Source organism: Gadus morhua, chromosome 18 (assembly GCF_902167405.1).
Source record: "Gadus morhua chromosome 18, gadMor3.0, whole genome shotgun sequence".
Taxonomy (NCBI): domain Eukaryota; kingdom Metazoa; phylum Chordata; class Actinopteri; order Gadiformes; family Gadidae; genus Gadus; species Gadus morhua.
In genome coordinates this window covers 11,386,148-11,399,437 of record NC_044065.1, presented here as the reverse complement: position 1 = coordinate 11,399,437, position 13,290 = coordinate 11,386,148, and the positions used below count along the sequence as shown (strand labels likewise).

General features: G+C 45.8%; 5 pseudogenes; 1 reads left to right on the top strand and 4 right to left on the bottom strand.

Annotated features, from left to right (window-relative positions):
- Positions 1–5,203: 5,203 nt before the first annotated feature.
- Positions 5,204–5,849, bottom strand: LOC115531423 (60S ribosomal protein L9 pseudogene; annotated as a pseudogene).
- A 190-nt stretch (positions 5,850–6,039) lies between these two features.
- Positions 6,040–6,683, bottom strand: LOC115531426 (60S ribosomal protein L9 pseudogene; annotated as a pseudogene).
- A 192-nt stretch (positions 6,684–6,875) lies between these two features.
- LOC115531425 (60S ribosomal protein L9 pseudogene) lies at positions 6,876–7,535 on the bottom strand (annotated as a pseudogene).
- A 176-nt stretch (positions 7,536–7,711) lies between these two features.
- On the bottom strand, positions 7,712–8,374 carry LOC115531424 (60S ribosomal protein L9 pseudogene; annotated as a pseudogene).
- Positions 8,375–11,021: 2,647 nt separating this feature from the next.
- Positions 11,022–11,096, top strand: LOC115531738 (uncharacterized; annotated as a pseudogene).
- The last annotated feature ends 2,194 nt before the right edge of the window (positions 11,097–13,290 follow it).

Sequence of the window (13,290 nt, the reverse complement as noted above, 5' to 3'; positions counted from 1 at the left end):
TATTCTTTTCAAAGAGCTATACGATCTTAATTCATGTGGTTAAATGGGGTTCTATTACCTATTTAACAGGGGTATCAGGGGGAACACCCCAGCAGACTGGCCGTATCAGGGACATGAATATTGATGTGGTGCAGAGTGGAGTCGCTGTGTGATGGAGAAAACATCCTCCCGTATCCCACATATGTCGGGATGAGTCATCGCCCAGCACACTGCTTTCCTCTGGGCGATCTGCCCTCCTCCTCCTCCTCCTCCTCCTCCTCGCTGACGCAGGTCGACGCACGCTGCTGCCGCACAGAACACACACACACGAGAGCACACACACTCACCCACAGACACCCACACTGCACATTCACACACACACACTAAAGCACATCCTAGAGTACACAGATATCCGCCTAGCACACATGCCAATACATAGCTACACACTTGCATGCACGTGCACTAAATCAAATCCACAGGATAAAACAGAGCTACTGTCCATGCACGCAAGCATAGACAAACACACACACGCACGCTACTTCACTAAAGCACGTCCACGAGAGCAAATATGGAGCTACCTGCCTCCCAAACACACACACACACACACACACACACACACACACACACACACACACACACACACACACACACACACACACACACACACACACACACACACACACACACACACACACACACACACACACACACACACACACACACACACACACGCTTGTGTGTGGTGATACACGCTGCCCTGCGGTGGAGGTGATAGTGGGAACTGGATACGAGACGACTAAATTAGAACAGAGAACCTCATCCTCGTCATCCTTCTTTCCCCCCATCATGTAATCCTATCTTTCAGAATGAGGGAGAGAGCAAGGCAGAGACGCCCGCATGCAGATGCAAAGGAGAGAGAACCAATAGAAAGAACAGTTCCTCTGTCTACACTCACATAATATAGCATTGTTTGCTGATATTATTCAGAAGGGATGCAATATATGTGATGAAATATAACTATTACTTTAAACAATACTTTGTTTACAGAATAAGTAATAATGCTGTGAACAAACCAATGTCTCAAACAAAATGTGCAGGGGCAATTGCAAAGGAATGTACGTGAATATTTTTGAGATATTATCAGGTTACAATGGCACTAAGAGACTAAACACAAGTTAAAAGTAATAAAAGGGATCTATTGGCATGTAAGGTAATATCCTATTCTGCGCCGTCACAGCTGAATATAATCACTGTTAAAAGAACATATGCGCAATAAATGTATCGACGATTTACCTTTCCCAATCCCTGATCTAATTCGGATTTTCCACTTTTGATTAAAATGGCTTCAGACGGTCACTCTGGATTGAAAACTAAAACCCGGCAGGCGCGGTGCAAGATGCCATAAATGTATACAATGTAGCATAATGGATTTTTTATTGACTTCTCCCCTGACCCAGTTCTACCGTGACTCACATATGTCTGCTGTAAATGATGGAGATTTGAAGAGAGGGACTAGAAGAGAGTATTAACCCTCACTGAGAGAAAAATGCAGACTTTTGACCTCAAATAAATTGCGGTTACTTGTTTATTTCTGCCAGGTGTGTGTGTGTGTGTGTGTGTGCGTGTATTAATGTTTGTTGCATATGCGTGTGGTGTGTGTATGTTCTTGTGTGTGTTATGTTAATTTAATTCCCTTTCTTTCTATGGGGTGCCATCAGCTAAAACCTTTAGCTGATACATTTAGCTCACTTTCCTCACATTTAGCGCATTTTCCTCACATTTGAGAGGAAAATTCAGGTAAAACAAAACGTTATATGCAATTGTCAACAATATGTTGAAATGTACAAAATCCATGTTAGAAATTATATATAAATTTTGTATCTAAATATAAATGTTATATCTAAATCTAAATGTTAAATATAAATATAAATGTTAAATTTATCTCTAAATGTTAAATCTAAATATAAATGCTATCTATACATCTAAATGCTATCTATAAATCTAAATATTAAATCTAAATGTTAACTCTAAATGTGTCGCCAAGTGTAAAGCTAAATATTTAGAAAATATTCAAATCCCCAAGGAAACCACGCCCACTGAAGACTGCAATGGCTTCAAATCGCGCGGCAAAGATCGCACTCGAGGACGTGCTGTTGTAGTGCTGATATTAGTGATTTTACTGATATATTGAGCAGGCGGAGTCAGACGAGACGTTTAGAAGTTGAGCCTCTGCGTGCTGCAGCCAGGACTCGTAAAAACCGCCCAATCTGGCAGCGCCGCCTGCACGTCCTCCATGTTCTGACCTCAGCTAATCACTGAGACCAACTGAAACGAAGCCGATACGGAACGTAAACGGTGGTTCTGAAAAAAGTATAAAGGTAATCGAAATTAGGTTTTCCGATTATTTAGGATACAAGTGTGTTATTTGTTAAATAGTTTGAACCAGGCCCGGTTCCAGAACAGAATGCCTTGGGGTGCATCTGAGATTACAGGGGGTGCACCAGTACTATAGGCCTACTAAAACCAGATACCCAGCTTCAGTTCAGACTTCGCTTTTTTACACACAGGCCTTTCCCACCATAGACAAGCACTTCTGCGTAGTTCTACTGACATGTTGGAACATTTCAGCTGCAACATTAGCTTATTGATATCTTAGATAGCTTTGAATATGAGATATGTTTTTGATATGTGTGATGTGTGAGGTGTAAAAAAGAACAGAATTCTACACTAAAAAAAAAAACATGTGACTGCAATTCAAAAATAACGTTTATTTTTTATAAATTGTGGCAGGATATTTGACATAACAAATAATTGTACATTGCCACTTAAAAATAAAACAGATTTTAGCTGAACAAGGAAAGAACACTTTTAGACTTTGAACTTTGAACAAAAGTAATCAGTATAATACTCTTAAAGTTAACACGATTGTAAATAAATACAATAAAAATAAATATGGGTTCTTATGAACATAATACATTTAATACATGTATTGGATATCCAACAGATATATAACTGTTGCTGCCGAAGAAGTTCAACGTCACTACCGTGCGCACCATAGATATACTATATGGGTGCGTGCATTTTGCACACGACGCCGGCATGACACACGATGCCAGCCGGCGGCCAATCACAGCAGCGCTGATATAGAGCGACAAACCGACAACATTGCGTTCGAGTGTGTTATTGCTTTATACAACGGTTATACTAGTAAAATGTACTGTTAATAATAATAATTGACAATAGATTGTGATTTGTTTGTCTTTTTAATCATATAAACGAATGAAATTGCTTCCGGCAACAAAAATAGATCACCACTGAGCGGTCAGAGTGATGTTGGATGCTCATATCTCAACGGTATTTAATGGAAATTGTCAAAAGTTTCATTACAATTTGTTTTGTGAGCAAGTATTTTATTATTTTTATCAATGCATGCTTATGCACCCCCGTAGAACCGGGCCTGGTTTGAACGAAGGTTAACGTTACGATGTCAGAGAAGTCGACGGCGTCCGCCCATTGACTCAGCCGACATTGTAAAAAAAAAAAAAAGCCGAAAAAGCGTAATAGTTTAAAAGGTTGAAAGAGTTGAAAAACGCAGAGAGGTAGCCATCATGCGGTCAAAGAGCTGGACGTTTTCATAGTTCAATAGTTTCTGTAGCTGAAAGTATAAGTATGCTTAAAAAGAACGGTAGCCTAGATGTGTTTGCAGTAGCAAACACACTTATTGGACCGATACAATATGTTGAACATTGTTGCAGGCGACCAACGCAGTAACCCAAAACGAGGCAAGACGACAGAGGGGAAGATTTTCATCAGTATTCGGTGAGTAGGTTACTACGGTTCACTTGTGTGTTCCTTATATGCACCCCCTTGATAAGCCAAGGGGGTATATAGATATAAAATATCTATCTCTTTTAAGTGGCGCATTAGAAAATGTCTTGAGTGTTATAAAAGAAACAGGTAATATTATGGTACTCTATATAATTTTTCTAAAGTTTGGATGTTGGGATTTCCGTTGTATCGTCGGACTAAACCCATGCCGGGTTTAGTCTGATGCAACTGAAATCTCAACATCCAAACTTTAGAGAAATTCTTTAAATCAGCTTATTTCAGTAGCAGTCACATAAATTGCATAGATTACTATGTTGATGACAAATGACCAAGTTTAAAATGGATCGTAAAATAAAAGTATTGTGGCGACTCCTACCCCCGGGGAGTCTGGGTAATAGGGTAATCATAATGTTTGGGGAAAAGGGGTTTTATTTGTCAAGGAACAGATTTAACTAGAACTGCAAGCAGTTATGCAGGGGTCCAAGAAGTGTGCATTTCGCCGGCACAACGCGACAAGAAATGTGCGTTTCGCCGGCACAACGCGAAGCATGTGTTCAAAACGCTACCCTGAACCTGTGGATACAAAGGATTTGACTGTGGTAGGAGTAGCGAGAAGTCAGTGTAGCGTTTTCGCGGCAAAATTTTGTAGACGATATACAATTTCCTCGTTTATTGCGCCCCCTAACGGCAAATTTTTCCGAATTTTTTATCGAACGACGTTAAGGTTAACACCAACATGTGTGTAAAATTTGGACTCGATCCGATGTCTAATTTTGGATTTCTTTGGATTTTTGATATTCCACGTCTAATTTAGCTAATAAACCAATATTCAAAACGCTACCGATTCGTCGTCGAAAGTCGGATCAAAAAACTGTCTGAGGGTTTCTTTGCGTGTGCGTCTGAAGATGCCGTGTGCAAAGTTTGGTGTTGATTGGTCGAGAAATGTGGGAGGAGTAGCGAAAAAACAGTTTTGCGGTTTTCGCGATTTAGCGAAAAAAAATTCTAGACGCAAATGGGCGTGGCCTATGCCAAAAGATGCAGCAGACTCCAGTGAATCTGTGTGTATAAGGTTTTGAATGTGGGAGGTTCGGTGTGGGAGTTATAGCCCCAAACGCGTATTCCTTGGTATAGCGCCACCTAGTGACCGGCGTGTCTGGATTTTGTCGTCTGCATAGTCCGAAGAGATCTGGATCTAGTCATGCAATTGGCGTGTCGGCACCATTTACGGTTTGGGCTGTGGTCCCACTTTTAGGGAGGTAAGTATAATAGGAAAAATCCTTACAAAAACAATAGGGATCCAACCTGTTGGCTTGGACCCCTAATTATTCTCTTGTGCGACCACCGTTGTCTTTTCCAGAAACTTCCTGATGTCCTTCTTGTTGACGGTGGTGGCCTGCTGGATCGTGGTGGCCTGCTGGATCAAGGCAGCTCTAGTTGTTTCTGCCTTCAATCCTGACGTTCCAATACTGTTCCTTTCTCAGAAACATAAATACCATCCAAGAACTTTCTGATACCCTTATTTTTGAATGTGGTGGCCTGTTGAATCAGAGCCGCTGAGTTGGACACAAGCTCCACATCATTGCCCTCCAGCACCAACTCGTCCTTCTGGGCCGTCGACAGAGCACATCCCACACCAGCTCTCATGCGAACACGGCGGATGTACTTCTCTCCCAGGAAGTTCCTGATCTCGACCAACGCGCCTCCCTCCTGGATGACCAAGTTGATGGGGAAATGGGCGTACACAGAGCGCATCTTGTACCTGAAGCCCATTGTGACACCCTTGACCATGTTCTGGACGTGACTGCAGCTGGTGCGGACCGTGGCCAACTCCTTTCTGTTTCCCCACCATTTATCCACACGAAGCTTCTTGTTCTTCTATCCCAGGAGGCTGAGCTCCAGGTTGATGTGGTTGAAGTCCCTGCGGAGTGTGCCCCGGGGTCCTTTGACAATGACCGTCCGGCCCTTCAGCTTAATCTCGACATTGTCGGGAATGTCGACAGTCTGGTTACTGACAATGGTCTTCATTCTCGCCGGTGGTGGAGGAAAGTGTGTGGCGACTCCTACCCCCGGGGAGTCTGGGTAATAGGGTAATCATAATGTTTGGGGAAAAGGGGTTTTATTTGTCAAGGAACAGATTTAATTATTCTCTTGTGCGACCACCGTTGTCTTTTCGCTGACGTAGATTCCGTCCAGAAACTTCCTGATGTCCTTCTTCTTGAAGGTGGTGGCCTGCTGGATCGTGGTGGCCTGCTGGATCAAGGCAGCTCTAGTTGTTTCTGCCTTCAATCCTGACGTTCCAATACTGTTCCTTTCTCAGAAACATAAATACCATCCAAGAACTTTCTGATATCCTTATTTTTGACTGTGGTGGCCTGTTGAATCAGAGCCACTGAGTTGGACACAAGCTCCACATCATTGCCCTCCAGCACCAACTCGTCCTTCTGGGCCGTCGACAGAACACATCCCACACCAGCTCTCATGCGAACACGGCGGATGTACTTCTATCCCAGGAAGTTCCTGATCTCGACCAACGCGCCTCCCTCCTGGATGACCAAGTTGATGGGGAAATGGGCGTACACAGAGCGCATCTTGTACCTGAAGCCCATTGTGACACCCTTGACCATGTTCTGGACGTGACTGCAGCTGGTGCGGACCGTGGCCAACTCCTTTCTGTTTCCCCACCATTTATCCACACGAAGCTTCTTGTTCTTCCATCCCAGGAGGCTGAGCTCCAGGTTGATGTGGTTGAAGTCCCTGCGGAGTGTGCCCCGGGGTCCTTTGACAATGACCGTCCGGCCCTTCAGCTTAATCTCGACATTGTCGGGAATTTCGACAGTCTGGTTACTGACAATGGTCTTCATTCTCGCCGGTGGTGGAGGAAAGTGTGTGGCGACTCCTACCCCCGGGGAGTCTGGGTAATAGGGTAATCATAATGTTTGGGGAAAAGGGGTTTTATTTGTCAAGGAACAGATTTAATTATTCTCTTGTGCGACCACCGTTGTCTTTTCGCTGACGTAGATTCCGTCCAGAAACTTCCTGATGTCCTTCTTCTTGAAGGTGGTGGCCTGCTGGATCGTGGTGGCCTGCTGGATCAAGGCAGCTCTAGTTGTTTCTGCCTTCAATCCTGACGTTCCAATACTGTTCCTTTCTCAGAAACATAAATACCATCCAAGAACTTTCTGATATCCTTATTTTTGACTGTGGTGGCCTGTTGAATCAGAGCCACTGAGTTGGACACAAGCTCCACATCATTGCCCTCCAGCACCAACTCGTCCTTCTGGGCCGTCGACAGAACACATCCCACACCAGCTCTCATGCGAACACGGCGGATGTACTTCTATCCCAGGAAGTTCCTGATCTCGACCAACGCGCCTCCCTCCTGGATGACCACGTTGATGGGGAAATGGGCGTACACAGAGCGCATCTTGTACCTGAAGCCCATTGTGACACCCTTGACCATGTCCTGGACGTGACTGCAGCTGGTGCGGACCGTGGCCAACTCCTTTCTGTTACCCCACCATTTATCCACACAAAGCTTCTTGTTCTTCTTTCCCAGGAGGCTGAGCTCCAGGTTGATGTGGTTGAAGTCCCTGCGGAGTGTGCCCCGGGGTCCTTTGACAATGACCGTCCGGCCCTTCAGCTTAATCTCGACATTGTCGGGAATGTCGACAGTCTGGTTACTGACAATGGTCTTCATTCTCGCCGGTGGTGGAGGAAAGTGTGTGGCGACTCCTACCCCCGGGGAGTCTGGGTAATAGGGTAATCATAATGTTTGGGGAAAAGGGGTTTTATTTGTCAAGGAACAGATTTAATTATTCTCTTGTGCGACCACCGTTGTCTTTTCGCTGACGTAGATTCCGTCCAGAAACTTCCTGATGTCCTTCTTCTTGACGGTGGTGGCCTGCTGGATCGTGGTGGCCTGCTGGATCAAGGCAGCTCTAGTTGTTTCTGCCTTCAATCCTGACGTTCCAATACTGTTCCTTTCTCAGAAACATAAATACCATCCAAGAACTTTCTGATATCCTTATTTTTGACTGTGGTGGCCTGTTGAATCAGAGCCGCTGAGTTGGACACAAGCTCCACATCATTGCCCTCCAGCACCAACTCGTCCTTCTGGGCCGTCGACAGAGCACATCCCACACCAGCTCTCATGCGAACACGGCGGATGTACTTATCTCCCAGGAAGTTCCTGATCTCGACCAAAGCGCCTCCCTCCTGGATGACCACGTTGATGGGGAAATGGGCGTACACAGAGCGCATCTTGTACCTGAAGCCCATTGTGACACCCTTGACCATGTTCTGGACGTGACTGCAGCTGGTGCGGACCGTGGCCAACTCCTTTCTGTTTCCCCACCATTTATCCACACGAAGCTTCTTGTTCTTCTATCCCAGGAGGCTGAGCTCCAGGTTGATGTGGTTGAACTCCCTGCGGAGTGTGCCCCGGGGTCCTTTGACGATGACCGTCCGGCCCTTCAGCTTAATCTCGACATTGTCGGGAATGTCGACAGTCTGGTTACTGAGAATGGTCTTCATTCTCACCGGTGGTGGAGGAAAGTGTGTGGCGACTCCTACCCCCGGGGAGTCTGGGTAATAGGGTAATCATAATGTTTGGGGAAAAGGGGTTTTATTGTCTTTATGTAACTTGTTTATGTTATTAGGTTAAGTGGGGTTAACGGGTTTGGGGTCTTTATTGTTTGTGTTTCTTGTGTGTAGTGTTGTCGGCAACCGTTACCCGGAGTCGTATGTCCGTCGGTCAGGTGTGCCGTGTTCTCTGTTATGTGTGTGTGTTTGAATAAAGGCAACTCTCGGGGTCGTGTGGTGTACTGAGGCACCAGAGTTGCGCCGCCATTTAAACCCGGGCTCCCGTCTCGTCCTTCCCGCGCTGCTCGCCACAGTATGCATCTTGTCTTCACAAGGTTCAGTTGATACGGGATCAGTCCATCGCTCAGAGCCGGTAGCGGGTTCGATGTTCGGTTTTCATTTAGCCCGCAATCGGATTGATCAACAGAATTGAACTTCATCACGGGTGTCTGTGTACGTATGTTGAGGACAGTATAGGACACCGTATCGACCAAACTTCACGGCTGCTATCTGTTTTAGGGACCGTCTACAAAGTACACCCCACAGACTGATGGCATACACATTACCATGGAATTGTCACAGGAAAGAAATCACCACAAATAAACAAATATACATGTTCCGATTCCCGTAGTAGTTGCCAATGGTGCGCTTATACTTTCTACATTTTGCTGATATGTTGAATAATAGTAAAACTGAATGCAATTAATAGCTTGAAATATTCCCAAAAAATCATTAAAGACATTTTGTCATTCTGATTGCTGTAGTATTCGCAAATTGTGGGCTTTTACTGGTCATTATTTGCTGATATTTAGCATTATAGCGAATAAGGATGCAATTAAGTTTGTAATATTCACCAAAAATCTATCCAATTCGAGGAGAAAGATGGTCATAGCTAAGGCAAGACCTTCTATTGGATACTGTCATAGCAGTACCTTTGTTAATCTTTGAATGAGACTATTGTATCTGTGTGTAATATTGGAACTCATTGAGAAGACGCTTGGTCAGGGTTTATACAGAAATTCTAAAGTTGAATTTAATACCTTTTTATGGAAGCTCATAGCATTCACAGGAGTAAAAATAGCTCTATCTAATAATGACGAGATAATTATCTCATAATTACGAAATACTATCTCATTATTACGAGAGTATGTCATTATTATCTCCTCGAATTGCTGTTTAAGCCTTGATACAGCTCTAATTGCAGGTTTGTGGTGTAGGTTTCCAACGTTGTTAATGAACCTATCCCTAGTTTTCTCCAGAATTCCATTTTAAAGAGGCCAGAATCTTTCAAACACGCACAAAAAAAATCATTTCTATCATTATCTGTTCCAAAGATGAATTTATTTTAATATTTGTATTTAAATTCCCATCACTAATTGTTTTGATTCATTTGATTTGAATATTTTTAACTACCGTATTTGTTTCGCCATCATGCAGGATATAAGCCAAATGTTACCTGTAGCAAGTAGCCGCCAACCGTTGGCAAGTAGCCTACTACAGCATCAGAATGAGAACAATTGTAGACGCTCCCTAAAACAGAACGTAGATAAAATCAGCCGGAACGTAGATACAAGTGCTGCTCTCGCACAGGTGTCGATAGCAAAAACTAAAAGTCTGATTTTTGGTCAATACAGTGTCCTACACTGTACTCAACAAACTACACCCGTAATGAATTGCAATTGTGTTGATCAATCCGATTGCAAAAACAAATATCCGGCGAACATCAAACCTGCTGCTAACCAGCTCAGAGCCATAATAGGTCGCATGCTGACACCTAGCGGTAGCTTTTTGAATATCACTCTTAAAATGTAAAAAACATTTCAATCAAAAAGCTAATGTTAGGGGTCAGCATGGGACCTCTCTTCTGGTCAATACTGCTCAGTAATCAAATTACAATTGATCCAATTATGTATTTTATGTTTTTATACATTTGATTTTTATCATGTGTAGAATTAGATCACAGTATTAGTCAATCTATAACTGTATGTGTTCTTGTTTGGCATCAGTGTTCTGACTTGTATTCAGGGCTAGACTCACTGTATCCCTAAACAGGTTGTGATCTATGGAGTTTGAATCGTTCCTTCTTAACCCTAGACCAGCGCCACCTCTTCAACCAACACCAGGTTGGAGCTGTGGGCTGCGCTGCCTGTTGAGAGGAACAGTCCTCCAGGGGACGGCAGCCGCGGCACCAGGAAGCAGCAAGCAGGAGGGGGAGGGGGGGTTGATCCCCAGACGGCCCCACACACATTAGCGTTAAACCAACGCTGTTCTCTTCTGGGTCTATAGCAGCCAGAGGGAGGGGGGAGGAATTCAGAGGGGGGGGGGCTGGCGAGGGGGTCATGTGACGCAGCCATAGGCTTGTCTTTTGTCTGCCTCTACCAATCCCACAGCCCAGAGTCCCGTCATGTCATGTCCTACCCAGAGTGCCTCGCGCGGTGGCTTTCCAGAATAGTCTCAACAACCATACCCATAACATCCTCTCTCCTCACACCACGTAGTGGAGCGGTGCGTGGGTCGGCTACGGCCGGGTAATGCAGCGTTAGTCTGTCTGGGTCTTTTGTTGCTCCACACCAACAGAGACCCTTCGGTGTCTGAGCGGACGTATATGAATAACCCAGGATCAGGCAATATTTGTGTTACTTCGGTATCACATATACTAAAATTGGAACGATACAGAGAAGATTAGCATGGCCCCTGCGCAAAGGAAGCTTACCGTTCTTCACTATCGGGGTCCGGCCCGCGGCGCAGCCGCGGGACGGACCGCTTTGGCGCCCCCTTCCGGCCACCGCACCTCTGGCCCGTCCCGGCCCCCGCGGGCACCTCGGACCGAGAATAAGTTCGGTCCGACCGGTCGAACCGACGGTTCGGGGTCGAAATTGGAACGCACCGTCTGCTTTGAGCAGAGGCCGAAATCGGAACGATCGGAACGAAACGGAACGCACAGGGTCGGGTCGGGACACGGGTGGAAACGCCCATGTCGAGGGACCGGTGCCTTTATAAACAAGCGTTCGTCTGATTCGACCCGTGTCCGTTATTGCAACGCGTCGCTTGTTTATCAAAGAGAGGCTTTATTTTCAACGCATTGCTTGTTTGTTAAAGAACGGCTTTATTTTCAATGCATCGATTGTGTGGAACGTCTCTCACGGGCGAAATCAACACACGCCAAGTCGTTCAAAGCCCGGTAGGGCGTTTATTCATTAAATAAAGGGGAAAATCAGAAATCATACGTGTGACTCCGTGAGCCACGGTGGCGTCCAGGGGAATTGTCTCTCCGGCCGGGCCGGTCTCGTCCCTGGAGGGGGAGGTCACTCCCGTCGGTGAGGCCTCTTGGGCTCCGGCTGGTGGATATCGGCGGTATACGCCATCCACCGCCTCCCCCTCGGCTTCAGGGGTTTGGGGCCGCCGCCGCCGGGTTGCCACAATTGTTTATCAAAGAAGGCTTTATTTTCAATGTGATTGCTTATTAAAGAATGGCGTTATTTTCAATGTATTGATTGTTTATCAAAGAGCGGCTTTATTTTCAATATATTGCTTGTTTATTAAAGAATGGCTTTATTTCCAATGTGTTTATTAAAGGCTTTATTTTCAATGTGATTGTTTCTTAAAGAATGGCTTTATTTTCAATGTGTTTATTAAAGGCTTTATTTTCAATGTGATTGTTTCTTAAAGAATGGCTTTATTTCGAGACGCTTTTACACTGTTTCTAATGTATTGCTTTTTTATTATTAAACTAAGAACGTTTGTTATCATTGTTGTTGTGGACTTGTTGCTTAAAGTAAAAAGAAGGGACAAGCGTGTGTAATTCAAATAGATTTATTAAATTAAAAACATGCACAACACAGGAGGGGGGTTCCCGGGGAGGAGCAGCCTCACACTCTGCCGGGGCTGTGTTCCTCTCCAGGGGCTGACACCGGGCCCTTCGCCCTCCTCTCCTCCCGCTGCTTCCTCTGCTTCCTGGTGAACGGATTTCAACATCGAATTTTAGTTCTTTAGGTAAATGCAAGCAGTTTACTTCGAAACGCATTCAGAAACAATCAATTCACCTCTTTGGCTTTCGCCTCTTGCGGTCCCTCTTCTCGGCCAGCCACAGGTCTACGCCTTTGCCGGCGTAGAGGGAGCAGAAGTTCTCCCCGTCGAACCGGCTGTGGCCAAAATCTTTCTGCGCCGGCTGGAGGCACCGCTGGCAGATCCGCAGCTTGTGCGTTTTTCTTCGAGGGGAAGAGGAGTCGCCGACCTCCTTCCTGCGGGCGATGTTCCAGAGGGTGGTCCTGGGCACCTTCCCGGCGTCCTCCGGGGCCTGTTGGCTGATTAGCCACTCACGAGCGGTGAGGCCCCCAGGGCCCGCCTCTGACTCGCAGTACGCACTGCTCTTGTACAGCGCGTGCCCCGTGTCCAGGGTCCTAGGTTGGGCGCACGTGGGGCAGGGGTCCCCCGGCTGGCATTGGGGCTTCCCCTTTTGCTCATTTAACACCCTGGTGTCCTGCCTCAGTTGCGATTTGTGGCGGCAAATGGTAACCCTGCTTGGCGTCCACCTGTGCTTCCTTTTCCTCTTTGATGGAGGAGGAGCAGCAGCAGCAGCGCTGTCGGACTCTGAACACAAGGCAATATAGAACACTTTTAGTCTAGGTCAAATTAAATGGATGGATGTGCGCACACACACACACACACACACACACACACACACACACACACACACACACAACAATTTAGCAAGTTAGATACACACCTTCTGGTTCCACGGCCTCTGGCTCAGGCTGCGCTCCGAGGTTGCTGTTAGTGGCTTCCATCGTAGTGTGGTTTAGAGGCATGTCCTGCAGCCCTATTTGAACCTTGTACGAGAAAGGGGTGGACCTTCACCTTCACCTGCACACGGGAGACTTTCCCGAGGCCAGCTGCCCTGTC